Source organism: Triticum dicoccoides, chromosome 1B (genome assembly GCF_002162155.2).
Source record: "Triticum dicoccoides isolate Atlit2015 ecotype Zavitan chromosome 1B, WEW_v2.0, whole genome shotgun sequence".
NCBI classification, from domain to species: Eukaryota; Viridiplantae; Streptophyta; class Magnoliopsida; order Poales; family Poaceae; genus Triticum; species Triticum dicoccoides.
The window spans coordinates 222,248,963-222,263,935 of NC_041381.1; positions in this window are offsets into that span (position 1 = coordinate 222,248,963).

Here is a 14,973-nt window from a genome sequence, read left to right on the forward strand (position 1 = left end):
GCATCCCCTCTTTCGTCTCCAACATTTCGGTAACCTCACTTGGAGCTATATTTTCATTCGTCACCTGATATGAGTTTTGCTTAGAGTGTCATTTTCTTTTGTTGTTGTTTGCTTTCGTATATTTAGAATAATGTTTTGCATATTTTAGTTCAATAAAAAGGTGAAGTATAGCCTTTACCATGCTTAATTTGCATGTCTATATGTTGCTCTTTTGAAAACAGAAAGTTTTCTATAATTGTCTGAATTCTTTTGGAAAGTCAGAACGTGATAAAATCTTGAAAATTTTACACAATGAGTAATAACAAATTTTGTACAGTGTGGTAATTTTTCAGAATTTTTGGAGTTAGGGAAGTACGATTTCTCTTGCATTCTTTACAGACTGTTCTGTTTAGACAGATTATTGTTATGTTTGCATAGTTTGCATATGTTTGTGTGGTTAATGATTCTATTTAAGGATAGGAGTATTAAATATGTAGAGTCATTTAGTATGCAATGTTAAATAATAAGTTTAGTGATTTGCTACAGTAGAGAATAATAAGGTTATGCATTGGTTTATACTAACTTATCTCACGAGTTCTTGTTGAGTTTTGTGTTGATGAAGTTTTTAAGATTTAGGGTAACCGTGATATAAAAGGAATTAAGGAGACACAAAGCTCAAGCTTGGGGATGACCAAGGCATCCCAAGATAATATTTCAAGAAGTCTCAAGCATCTAAGCTTGGGGATGCCCCGGTAGGCATCCCACCTTTCTTCATCAACAATTATCGGTTAGCCTCGGCTGAGCCTAAGTTTTTGCTTCTTCTCATGATATGTGCTATTCTTGAAATGCCATTTTATTTTGTTTTGCTTGCTGTTTGAATAAGATATTAAGATCTGAAATTTTTAAATGAGAGAGAGTCCCCACATGGCTACATAATTATTCAACTACTCATTGATCTTCACTTATATCTTTTGGAGTAATTTGTCATTTACTCTCGTGCTTCACTTATATCTTTTTGAGAGCCTTATAAATAGTAATGGTAACATGCATGTGTTATGAAATTGGTCCCAATATGATAGACATCCAAGAGTGATATAATAAAAACTTTCATATAAAGAGCATTGAATATATGAGAAGTTTGATTCTTTGCATTTCTTTTGATATATAAAGATGCTAGTGAGTAATTGTGGATTGGTAGAAATACTTGTGTTAAAGTTTATGATTCCCGTAGCATGCACGTATGGTGAACCGTTATGTGATAAAGTCGGAGCATGATTTATTTTTTTAATTGTCATCCTTTGTGTGGAGGTTGGGAGAGCGCGATGGTTAACTCCTACCAACCTCTCCCCTAGGAGCATGCGTATTAGTACTTCGTTTCAATGGCTAATAAACTTTTGCAATAAGTATGTGAGTTATTTATGACTAATGTTGAGTCCAAGGATTATACTCACTCTCACCCTTCCACCATTGCTAGCCTCTCTATACCGGGCAACTTTCGCCGGTGCATTAAACCCACTATATACCCTTCCTTAAAACAGCCACCATACCTACCTATTATGGCATTTCCATAGCCATTCTGAGATATATTGTCATGCAACTTCCACTGTTCCATTTATTATGACACATACCATCATTGTCATATTGCTTTGCATGATCATGTAGTTGGCATAGTATTTGTGGTTTGGCCACCGTTCATATTTTTTATACATGTCACTCTTGATCATTGCACATCCCGGTACATCGCCGGAGGCATTCATACTGAGTCATATCTTTGTTCTAGTATCGAGTTGTAATTCTTGAGCTGTAAGTAAATAAAAGTGTGATGATCATCATTATTAGAGCATTGTCCCATGTGAGGAAAGGATGATGGAGGCTATGATTCTCCCACAAGTCTGGAAGAGACTCCGGAATTAAAATAAAAATGAGGCCAAAGAGCCCAAATAAAAAAGGCCAAATATCTCAAAACAAAAAATAGAGAAAAAAGATAAAATAAAAAATGATAGAAAAAGAGAGAAGGGACAATGTTACTATCCTTTTTCCACACTTGTGCTTCAAAGTAGCACCATGTTCTTCATGATAGAGAGTCTACAATTTTATCACTTCCATATACTAGTTGGAATTTTTCATTATAGAACTTGGCTTGTATATTCAAATGATGGGCTTCCTCAAATTACCCTAGGTCTTCATGAGCAAGCAAGTTGGATGCACACCCACTTAGTTTCTTTTTGAGCTTTCATACACTTATAGCTCTAGCGCATCCGTTGCATGGTGAAAGCACAAGTGCTCCCTAGGTGGTTTTGGTAATTAATGTCAACATATCTCTTGTTTGGACTAACACTTTTATCTAGTATGTTTCAGATACGTTCAACAATGGAGTGGCATGGACTAAAGGATGTGGGAACTCCTTCAAGATACTAAGAACAAAGGATTGGCTCAAGCTTCAAGCTCAAGACTCTTCATCTTACATTTTAGTGATCCAGGATCACATTGAGTCTATAGGAAAAGCCAATACTATCATGGAGGGATGATGTGTTGCTTAATGAGCCTCTTGCTTCAAGTGCTTAGTGATATGCTCCAAATACCCTCAACTACTTTCCCACTTCCACACATATGTCCTAAACCTAAAGTCAAACTCGGCCCCACTGATTCTTTCTATCCGGCGCCACCGAGTTTGGATGTCTTAGCCACTGCCACAAACCCTAGGAAAATTGGTCTCACCGATAGGGATCTCGGTCTCACCGAGATGGGATTGTAATCTCTCTATGTATGTCCATTATCAAAATCGGTCTTACCGAGTTTGAGCAATTGGTACTACCGAGATTACAATGCTAACTCTCTGGTTAACTTATTATCAAAATCGGTCCCACCGAGTTTGATAATCGGTCAAACCGAGTTTGCCTGACCAACTCTCTGGAAAGCTTATTACCAAAATTGGTCCCACCGAGTTTGTGTAATCGGTCTTACCAAGATTACGTTATGCCCTAACCCTAACCGAATCGGTCCTACCGAGTTGCATTTCGGTCCCACCAAAAACCCTAACAGTCACATTATTTGCTAAATCGGTCTGACCGAGTTTAACGATTTGGTCCCACCGAGTTTGGTAGATTGTGTGTAACGGTTAGATTTTGTGTGGAGGCTATATATACCCCTCCACCTCCTCTTCATTTGTGGAGAGAGCCATCAGACTGAACCTACACTTCCAGCATCCTATCTCTGAGAGAGAACTACCTACTCATGTGTTGAGGCCAAGATATTCCATTCCTACCATATGAATCTTGATCTCTAGCCTTGCCCAAGTTGCTTTCCACTCAAACCCTCTTTCCACCAGATCCAAATCCTATGAGAGAGAGTTGAGTGTTGGGGAGACTATCATTTGAAGCACAAGAGCAAGGAGTTCATCATCAACGCACCATTTGTTACTTCTTGGAGAGTGGTGTCTCCTAGATTGGCTAGGTGTCACTTGGGAGCCTCCAACAAAGATTGTGGAGTTGAACCAAGGAGTTTGTAAGGGCAAGGAGATCGCCTACTTCGTGAAGATCTACCGCTAGTGAGGCAAGTCCTTCGTGGGCGACGGCCATGGTGGGATAGACAAGGTTGCTTCTTCGTGGACCCTTCTTGGGTGGAGCCCTCCGTGGACTCGCGCAACCGTTACCCTTCGTGGGTTGAAGTCTCCATCAACGTGGATGTACGATAGCACCACCTATCGGAACCACGCCAAAAACATCCGTGTCTCCAGTTGCGTTTGATCCTCCAATCCCTTCCCTTTACATTCTTGCAAGTTGCATGCTTTACTTTCCGCTGCTCATATACTCTTTGCATGCTTGCTTGCTATGTGTTGTGAATGTTAAACTTGTGCCTAAACTCCACTCAAACTTTAAATAAATTTAAAAACTGCAACTTTGGTACTTAGTGTCTAATCACCCCCCCTCTAGACACCTCTTCTCAAGTCCTACAAGTGGTATCAGAGCTTTGGTTTCCATTGCCTTGGTTTAATCACCATTGGAGGAAGATGGATGAGTCTACTTTGGGGAGTCTTAGACATAGAGTGCCTATTCTTGATGGAGAGTATTTTCATGAGTGGAAAAATGACATGCTTGTTATTTTCAATCAATATCATTTGAACAAGTACATTGCTAGTCCTTGTGCACATTGTGTTGATCCTATGCATCCTACCCTTGATGAGTCTATTGACATGATTAGGAATGTTAGAACTGTTAATCTTATCACTAGAGGATTGCCTAGAAACTTGATTATTAAACTGCCTACTCTTGAGTGTGCCTACACTATATGGAAATTTCTTGAGGAACGATTTCCTGATTATTCCTTGAAAAATCTTGATGAAATTCTCCATAAGTCTATTGCTTTGAGTAAGATGAATACTAGTGATCCTATGTTTGGTGATCGTCTATTTGAGCTTACAAACCTTATGCGTGCCAAAGGAAATGTTGGTATTATTAGTGATATTATTTCCGAAGCTATAAAAATTCATAGACAAGATTATTGTCAAACTCATTCTAATGAATCACCCTCTCTAGGATTTGATCCACCACATGACGATGTTGAACATGGATACTATGATGAGGATGATGATAGTGACTTCGATCTTGATGATGCAATGAGACATTTTGGTCTTATGGCAAATCTTCGGGGATATATGTCAGGAGGAAAGGAATGGGTCCTTGACAGTGGATGTACCGATCACATGACCGGAGATAAAGACATGTTTCGTGAGCTTGCTGATAATGATAGTCCTCGAAAGTATGTCACTTTCGGTGACAACTGAAATGGTAAGGTAGTTGGCCTTGGTAAGGTGGCCATCTCACATGATAGCTCCATACAAAATGTCATGCTCGTTGAATCTCTTGGGTACAACTTACTTTCAGTATCTAGACTTGCTGATTTCGGTTTCAATGTTCTATTTACTGAAGTAGATTGCCAAGTGTTTCATCGAGACAATCATAAAATGGTCTTTACCGGCATACGTAGAGGTGATCTATACATTGTTGATTTCACTAAAAAGGCTCAACCTGAAACTTGCTTCATTGCTAAATCCTAAAAAGGTTGGTTATGGCATAGACAATTAGGTCATGTTGGTATGAGAAACCTTGACAAGCTTATTAAAGGGAATCATATCCTTGGAGTTAATGATGTCATATTTGATAAGGATAGACTTTGCAGTGCTTGTCAAGCAGGTAAACAGGTTGGAGGTAGGTATCCCGTGAAGAACATCATGACCACGAAGAGGCCACTCGAGCTACTTCACATGGATCTCTTTGGTCCCAACTCTTACAAGAGTCTCGGTGGAAATTCTTTTGGTCTAGTTATAGTTGATGATTTTTCCAGATTTACGTGGGTGTTCTTTCTTGATGATAAATCGCAGGTTCAGAAGATCTTCAAAAACTTCGCTAGGAAGGCCCAAAACCAATTTTAAGTGAAGATCAAGAAGGTTCGCAGCGACAATGGAACGGAGTTCAAGAACGCAAATGTGGACACCTTTCTTGACGAAGAAGGGATTTCACACGAGTTCTCGGCTACGTACACACCTCAACAAAATGGAGTTGTTGAGAGGAAGAACCGGACGCTCATCGAAATGGCGAGAACGATGCTTGATGAGTACAAGACGCCGAAGCACTTTTGGGCAGAAGCGGTTGAGACAGCTTGTCACGCAACAAATCGCTTGTATCTTCACAAGCTACTCGGCAAGACGGCATACGAGCTACTCACCGGTAACAAACCCCAAGTTGGATACTTTCGAGTATTCGGCTCAAAGTGCTACATTCTTGATAAGCATCGTCGTTCTAAATTTGCTCCTAAGTCTCATGAAGGTTTCCTACTAGGTTATAGCTCAAACTCTCGCACTTACCGTGTCTACAACAATTTCACCCGAAAGGTTGAAGAGACGGTAGATGTGAAGTTTGATGAATCTAACGGCTCGCAAGTAGAGCAATTGCCAATTGATGTAGGAGACAAAGATCCTTCGGAAGCAATCCAAGACTTGTCTATTGGCAAGGTCCGTCCAACGGAGGTGAAGGAGAGTACCTCGTCTGTCCAAGTGGAAGCTTCTACTTCACGACAAGGTGAACCAAGAGTTGATATGGAAGCATCCACAAGTGGGACACACCAAGATGAAGAAAACGAGGAAGTGCATCAAGATGAACGTCAACAACCTCCTTCTCCACCACGACAAGAGAACGACAACGCCAACAATGAAGAAGGCCAAGAAGAAGAACAAGATGAAGAAGATGTTCAATGAAGATCCAAGCAAAAGCTTTCACGAGTTTGAGCAAGAATTGCTAAAGACCATCCCGTCGAGAAAATCTACAATGATATTCAAACCGGGAAAATCACTCGCTCTAAAACTCGTTTAGCTAACTTTTGTGAAAACTATTCTTTCATCTCTAGCATTGAACCTATGAAGGTTGAAGAAGCATTGGAAGATCCGGATTGGATAAATGCTATGCATGAAGAGCTACACAACTTTGAGAGGAACCAAGTTTGGACATTGGTTGAGAAGCCCGACAACAACCACAACATCATCGGTACCAAATGGGTGTTTCGCAACAAGCAAGATGAAGATGGACAAGTAGTTCGCAACAAAGCACGTCTCGTCGCCCAAGGCTACACATAAGTCGAAGGTATGGACTATGGTGAGACTTACGCCCCCGTTGCTAGACTTGAGTCCATTCGCATCTTACTTGCCTATGCTAATCACCATGATATCACCTTGTACCAAATGGACATTAAAAGTGCTTTTCTAAATGGTGAAATAGAGGAGGAAGTTTATGTTAAACAACCTCCTGGCTTTGTCAATCCTAAGAAACCCAATCATGTTTACAAACTTCACAAAGCTCTTTATGGTCTTAAACAAGCTCCTAGAGCTTGGTACAAATGCTTAACTAAGTTCCTTATTGAAAAAGGCTTTGAAATTGGGAAAATTGATTCTACTCTTTTTTACTAAAAGGGTTAATGGTGAACTATTTGTGTGCCAAATCTATGTTGATGATATTATATTTGGTTCAACTAACCCTCATTTTAGTGAAAAGTTTGGGAAGCTAATGTCGGATAAGTTTGAGATGTCAATGATGAGTGAACTCAAATTCTTTCTTGGGTTGCAAATCAAGCAAACTAAGGGAGGTACTTTTGTCTCTCAAACGAAGTACACTATGGACTTATTCAAGAAGTTCAATATGCAAGAATGCAAAGGTATGTCTACACCCATGCCTACTAGTGGACATCTTGATTTGACCAAAGATGGTGAACCGGTTGATCAAAAGGTTTATCACTCTATGATTGGTTCATTGTTATATCTATGTGCTTCACGACCCGATATTATGCTAAGTGTGTGCATGTGTGCAAGATATCAAGCTGCTCCTAAAGAATGTCATCTTAAGGCTGTGAAAAGGATAGTGAGATACTTAATACATACACCAAATTTTGGCATTTGGTATCCTAAGAGGGCCTCTTTCGATCTTGTTGGCTACTCCGACTCGGACTATGCCGGAGACAAGGTTGATAGAAAGTCCACTTCGGGTACTTGTCAATTTCTTGGTAGATCTCTTGTGTCTTGGTCCTCCAAGAAACAAAACTCGGCATCCTTATCCACCGCCGAAGCTGAATATATTGCCGCTGGTTCATGTTGTGCTCAATTACTTTGGATGACCCAAACTCTTAAAGATTATGGGATATATGTGAGACATGTTCCATTGCTTTGTGATAATGAAAGTGCTAACAAAATTGGTCATAATCCAGTGCAACATTCTCGAACTAAGCATATTGAAGTTCGTCATCATTTCATTCGAGATCATGTTGCTAAGGGTGACATTGATCTTAAGCATGTTCACACCGAAAAGCAATTAGCGGATATATTCACTAAACCTCTTGATGAGAAAGTGTTTTGCAAGTTAAGAGGAGAATTGAACATCATTGATGCTTCAAACTTGGAGTAGAAACTCCATTGGATACATGCAAGACATGAGCTTATGACTAATCTTTGATATTTCTCTTATGATGAAAATCTTATGTCTTGGATATATTTGTATCTTGCATGTTATCTAACCCATGTAGGTAATTGGTTGAATCTAATTCCATGAGATTGTAATCTACTCATATCTTGAGCAATCTCAACATCACCAAGTCTCTACACAAAGGTGGTTGAAGACAAGGAAGCACGAAACCATTCAAACATATCCTTTGAAAAATTCTATGTTGAGTTCCATGATTGTCATTTTTGGATATACAAGTGCTCTTCCTTGCAAGAACTAACCCATGTAGGTAGATGGACTCAAATTCCAAGTGGTGCTCCAAATTCTTGATGAGCTACATCAACCTTGAGCAACTCACACAAGTTCAACTACATGAACAACACCACCAACCAAGGTATGTTATTCCATCTTAGAGAAGCTTTACTCCGAGTCATGAGTTAAAGCAACTCGACAAGATGAGAATACATCAAGATGCTTAAACGAAAAATGGCAACCCCATTTTGAGCTTAAACGATGAGTATGACCTATGATCAAGTGATCTCACTTGACTCCTAAGTCAACATACTCTAACATAGGTGACTTCGTCGCCGACCATCTCTAGATGAAGTTCCCTTGTGTTTTCTTCTGTGTTTTTGCATTTGTCTCATGCATCCTTTTAAAAAAAAACTTCATCTAGATTTCTTTCTGTTTTCTCTGCATTTTCTGCATCCAATTCCTTGCATATCATTCAGTTAATTCCTTGCAAACCTTTGAGAGATCCTACTAGTCTAGTGAGCTGAGGTGACAAGTGTTTTCCCTGCGATGAACTCGGTTACACCGATTTGTTATTTTCGGTCCAACCGAAAACTTTCGGTACCACGGAAGCATACCACTCGGTGCCACCGATCTCACAACAGGAAAAACTCTTTGCCACTTATTCTCTGTTTCTTCTGATCCAGCTCCACTCAATGAATCTTGTCCTCTACAAGCATCACATTTTTATCATTGCTTTATGTTCTGACTCAAGGATCAAACCCATTCACGACAAATTCCAAAGGGAGAGAGAGATTACATCTTTATCAAGCCCTTCTTGGAAATTTATGTCAAAGGGGGAGAGAGAGATCACATCAAAGCTTATCATTTAGAGAGAGAGATCACATCTCAGAGGGAGAGAGAGAAGATCCTTCAAGGGGAGAGAGAGATCTCCAGGGGGAGAGAATACTAGTAGAAAGTATTTCTCAAGGATCCCAGATGCTTGGTGTTCAAGAGGAGAGATGCCACATGTCTTCTTGAGGGGAAAGACATGTTCATATGTGCTTATTTGCATTAGCTTGCATTAGCTTTGTTCTTTATATCCTTCAGCTCTGATTTTCTGTTCGCTGTCTTCTCCCAGTATCCCATGCTAGATTCAGGGGGAGCAAGACATCTAAGGGAAAGAGATCATTTAAATTCATTGCATATCTTTACTCTTGGGGACATGTCTAATCCAATGTAGTACTTAGTACTCACTCTCTACATGTCGTCCTAGTCTTGGTATTCTTGTGGTTTCTTCTGTTTGCTCTGACTAGTAGATGCATCTATGTTACCTAACCTTGTTTTCACAGGTTCATTCCATCCTAAGCCAACTCAAGACCACAAGGTAAGTATATGCATCACAATCATGTGTATGAGGAATTCTTGCTGATGTACATACTGTTTGCAAGAAGGACTCATGGGCATGAAGGTATTCTCTTTAATACGTTTTGCTCTGATGCATATGGCTAAGATACATGTAACATATTGCCTGCTCTATCATGGTTATGCTCTCACATGCTTCTATATTTCATATTCACATGATTGCATACATGTAGGGGGAGCCTATGCTTGTTACATGTCTTTCCAAAGCTTTACTTGCTATTCTTTATATCTTTATCTAAAGCTTTGATGTATGTTGTCATCAATTACCAAAAAGGGGGAGATTGAAAGCACAAGTGCTCCCTAGGTGGTTTTGGTAATTAATGTCAACACATCTCTTGTTTGGACTAACACTTTTATCTAGTATGTTTCAGATAAGTTCAAAAATGGAGTGGCATGGACTAAAGGATGTGGGAACTCCTTCAAGATGCTAAGAACAAAGGATTGGATCAAGCTTCAAGCTCAAGACTCTTCATCTTACATTTTAGTGATCCAGGATCACATTGAGTCTATAGGAAAAGCCAATGCTATCAAGGAGGGATGAGGTGTTTCTTAATGAGCCTCTTGCTTCAAGTGCTTAGTGATATGCTCCAAATACCCTCAACTACTTTCCCACTTCCACACATATGTCCTAAACCTAAAGTCAAACTCGGCCCCACTGATTCTTTCTATCCGGCGCCACCGAGTTTGGATGTCTTAGCCACTGCCACAAACCCTAGGAAAATCGGTCTCACCGATAGGGATCTCGATCTCACCGAGATGGGATTGTAATCTCTCTGTGTATGTCCATTATCAAAATCGGTCTTACCGAGTTTGAGCAATCGGTACTACCGAGATTACAATGCTAACTCTCTGGTTAACTTATTATCAAAATCGGTCCCACCGAGTTTGATAATCAGTCAAACCGAGTTTGCCTGACCAACTCTCTGGAAAGCTTATTACCAAAATCGGTCCCACCGAGTTTGTGTAATCGGTCTTACCGAGATTACGTTATGCCCTAACCCTAACCGAATCGGTCCTACCGAGTTGCATTTCGGTCCCACCGAAAACCCTAACGGTCACATTATTTGCTAAATCGGTCTGACCGAGTTTAACGATTCGGTCCCACCGAGTTTGGTAGATTGTGTGTAATGGTTAGATTTTGTGTGGAGGCTATATATACCCCTCCACCTCCTCTTCATTCATGGAGAGAGCCATCAGACTGAACCTACACTTCCAGCATCCTATCTCTGAGAGAGAACTACCTACTCATGTGTTGAGGCCAAGATATTCCATTCCTACCATATGAATCTTGATCTCTAGCCTTCCCCAAGTTGCTTTCCACTCAAACCCTCTTTCCACCAGATCCAAATCCTATGAGAGAGAGTTGAGTGTTGGGGAGACTATATTTGAAGCACAAGAGCAAGGAGTTCATCATCAACGCACCATTTTTTACTTCTTGGAGAGTGGTGTCTCCTAGATTGGCTAGGTGTCACTTGGGAGCCTCCAACAAAGATTATGGAGTTGAACCAAGGAGTTTGTAAGGGCAAGGAGATCGCCTACCTCACGAAGATCTACCGCTAGTGAGGCAAGTCCTTCGTGGGCGACGGCCATGGTGGGATAGACAAGGTTGCTTCTTCGTGGACCCTTCTTGGGTGGAGCCCTCCGTGGACTCGCGCAACCGTTACCCTTCGTGGGTTGAAGTCTCCATTAACATGGATGTACGATAGCACCACCTATCGGAACCACGCCAAAAACATCCGTGTCTCCAATTGCGTTTGAATCCTCCAATCCCTTCCCTTTACATTCTTGCAAGTTGCATGCTTTACTTTCCGCTTCTCATATACTCTTTGCATGCTTTCTTGCTATGTGTTGTGAATGTTAAACTTGTGCCTAAACTCCACTCAAACTTTAAAGAAACTTAAAAACTGCAACTTTGGTACTTAGTGTCTAATCACCCCCCCTCTAGACACCTCTTCTCAAGGTCCTACACATGGCAATCCCTACTCACTTGCATCGATATCAATTGATGGGCATCTTCATAGCCCACTAATTTGCCTAGTTGATGTGAGACTTTTGCCTTCTTTTTGTCTTCTCCACAACCACCATATTCTATTCCACCTATAGTGGTATGTCCATGCCTCACGCTCATGTATTGCGTGAAAGTTGAAAAAGTTTGAGAACACTAAAAGTATGAAACAATTTCTTGCCTAACACCGGGGTTGTGCATGATGAAATACTTTGTGTGATGAAGATGGAGCATAGCCAAACTATATGATTTTGTAGCGATAATTTTCTTTGGCCATGATATTTTGAGAAGACATGATTGCTCTCTTAGTATGCTTGAAGTATTATTGTTTTTATGTCAATATTAAACTTTTGTTTTTAATCTTATGGATCCGAATTTTCATGCCACAATAATGAATATTTCATTGATAAATATGTTAGGTAGCATTCGCACTTCATAAATTCTTTCTTTTATTTTACCTACTCGAGGACGAGCAGGAATTAAGCTTGGGGATGATGATACGTCTACAACGTATCTATAATTTATGAAGTATTCATGCCATGTTTGCAATAATTTTATATGGTTGTGGTATGATTTTATTAAACTAACCCGGACTAACGTTGTTTCAGCAGAACTACTGTGGTGCCATTTTTTGTGCAGAATAAAAGTTCTCGGAATGGGCTGAAATTTTTAGGAGGTCATTTATGGACCAGAAGGGACCCACGGAGCCCTGGAGCTGTGCCAGGAGGTGACCAAGGAAGCCAGAAGCCAGGGGCATGCCCCTAGGGCTTGTGAGCCCCTCGGGTGTCCCCCTGACTTGTTTCCAATGCCAAGTACTCTTATATATACAGAAACCTCCGAAAAGAACCTTAATTCGGAAGTTCCGCCGCCGCAAGCCTCTGTAGCCATGAAAAACCAATCGGGAGCCTGTTCCGGCACCCTTCTGGAGGGGGAAACCATCACCGGAGGCCATCTTCATCACCCCGGCAGTCGCCATGATTAGGCGGGAGTAGTTCACCCTTAGGGTTGAGGGTATGTACTAGTAGTTGTGTGTTTGATCTCTCTCTCTCTCTCTCTCGTGTTCTTGATTTGGCACGATCTTGATGTACCGTGAGCTTTGTTACTATAGTTGGATCATATGGTGTTTCTCCCTCTCTATCTTCTAGTGATGAATTGAGTTTTACCATTGAGGTTACACTATTATCGGATTGAATACTATTATGGATTTGAGAACACTTGATGTATGTCTTGCATGGGATACCCTTGGTGGCAATGGGGTGTTCTATTGCTTCACTTGATGTAGTTTTGGCACTCAACTCGCTGATTCCCGAGGTGACATACGGGTAATCTATGCATAGGGGTTGATGCATATTTTCATCCTTGTTTCTCTGGTAGAAATCTTGGGGCACTCTTTGAGGTTCTTTGTGTTGGATTGAATATTATGAATCTGAAGTTGTTTGATGCATATCATCTAATTGACCCACAGATACTTGTGGTGATATTGGAGTATCTAGGTGACATTAGGGTTGATTCCTGTGTATCATATGGTGTTATTTTAGTTCGAACTCTAGGGCTATTTGTGACACTTATAGGAATAGCTCAAAATATTGATCAGAAAGAATAACTTTGAGGTGGTTTCTTACCCTACAAGCAATTTCATCTTATGTTCTCCGTGATAGGAACTTTGGAGTGACTCTTTGTCGCACATTGATGGATTGCCATATGATTTAATTATGTTATCATGTTGAGAGAATTTGCAGTATTGAAAGTATGGACCCTAGGCCTTGTTTTCAAGCATTGCTATACCGTTTTTGCTCACTTTTACTACTTGCTACCTTGCTGTTTTATATTTTCAGATTACAAAAACCTATATCTACCATCCATATTATAATTGTATCACCATCTCTTCACCGAACTAGTGCACCTATAGAATTTACCATTGTATTGGGTGTGTTGGGGACACAAGAGACTCTTTGTTATTTGGTTGCAGGGTTGTTTGAGAAAGACCATCTTCACCTACACCTCCCACGGATTGATAAACCTTAGGTTATCCACTTGAGGGAAAATTGCTACTGTCCTACAAACTCTGCGCTTGGACGCCCAACACGAGTCTACAAGAAGAAGGTTGCGTAGTAGACAACAGAACACCACAACGTAATGGTCTGTCCGAACATCATAATCGTACCTTATTGGATATGTTGCGTTCTATGATGTTCCTTGCCGATCTTCCACTCTCATTTTTGTGTTACGCATCAGAGACAGTTGCATTCACTTTAAATAGGGCACCATCTAAGTCCATAGAGACAACACCATATGAACCATGGTTTGGCAAGAAACCTAAGCTGTCGTTTCTTAAGGTTTGGGGCTGCAATGCTTATGCCAAAAGGCTTCAGATAGAGAATCTCGAACCCAAAGTGGACAAATGTGTATTCATAGGATACCCGAAGGAGACTATTGGGTATACCTTCTATCTCAGATCCGAGGGTGATACGTCTCCAACGTGTCTATAATTAATGAAGTATTCATGCTATGTTTGCAGCAATTTTATATGGTTTTGGTATGATTCGATTAGAACTAACCCGGACTAACGCTGTTTTCAGTAGAACTACCGTGGTGTCATTTTTTGTGCAAATAAAAGTTCTCGGAATGGCCTGAAAATTTACGGTGGTTTTTTATGGTCCAAAAGAGACCCTCGAAGCACAAGAGCTGGGCCAGGAAGTGGACGAGGAATCCACAAGCCCTCTAGGCGCACACTACCCCCTCCCACCGGGAGGGGGCTCCGGGCTTGTTGGCACCTCGGGCACCCCCTTGACATGAGACCGATGCCAAAAATTCTTCTAAATATAGAAACCTATGAAAAGAACCCTAGATTGGAAGTTCCACTGCCGCAAACTTCTGTAGCCACGAAAAACCAATTGGGAGCCCGTTCTGGCACCCTACCGGAGGGGGAAACCATCATCGGAGGTCATCTTCATCGTCCCGGCGGCCACCGATGAGGAGGGAGTAGTTCATCCTCGGGGCTGAGGGTATGTACCAATAGCTATGTGTTTGATCTCTCTCTCTCTCCCGTGTTCTTGATTTGGCACGATCTTTATGTACCGCGAGCTTTGTTATTATAGTTGGATCATATGGTGTTTCTCCCCTCTACCTTCTTGTGATGAATTGAGTCTTGCTCTTTCAGGTTTCGTTATGTTGGATTGAGTATTGGATTTGAGAACACTTGATGTATGTCTTGCGATGGGATATCTGTGGTGACAATGGGATCTTCTATTGATTCACTTGATATGTTTTTGCACTCAACTCGCAGATTCCCAAGGTGACATTGGGGTAATATATGCATAGGGGTTGATTCATGTTTTCATCCTACGCTCT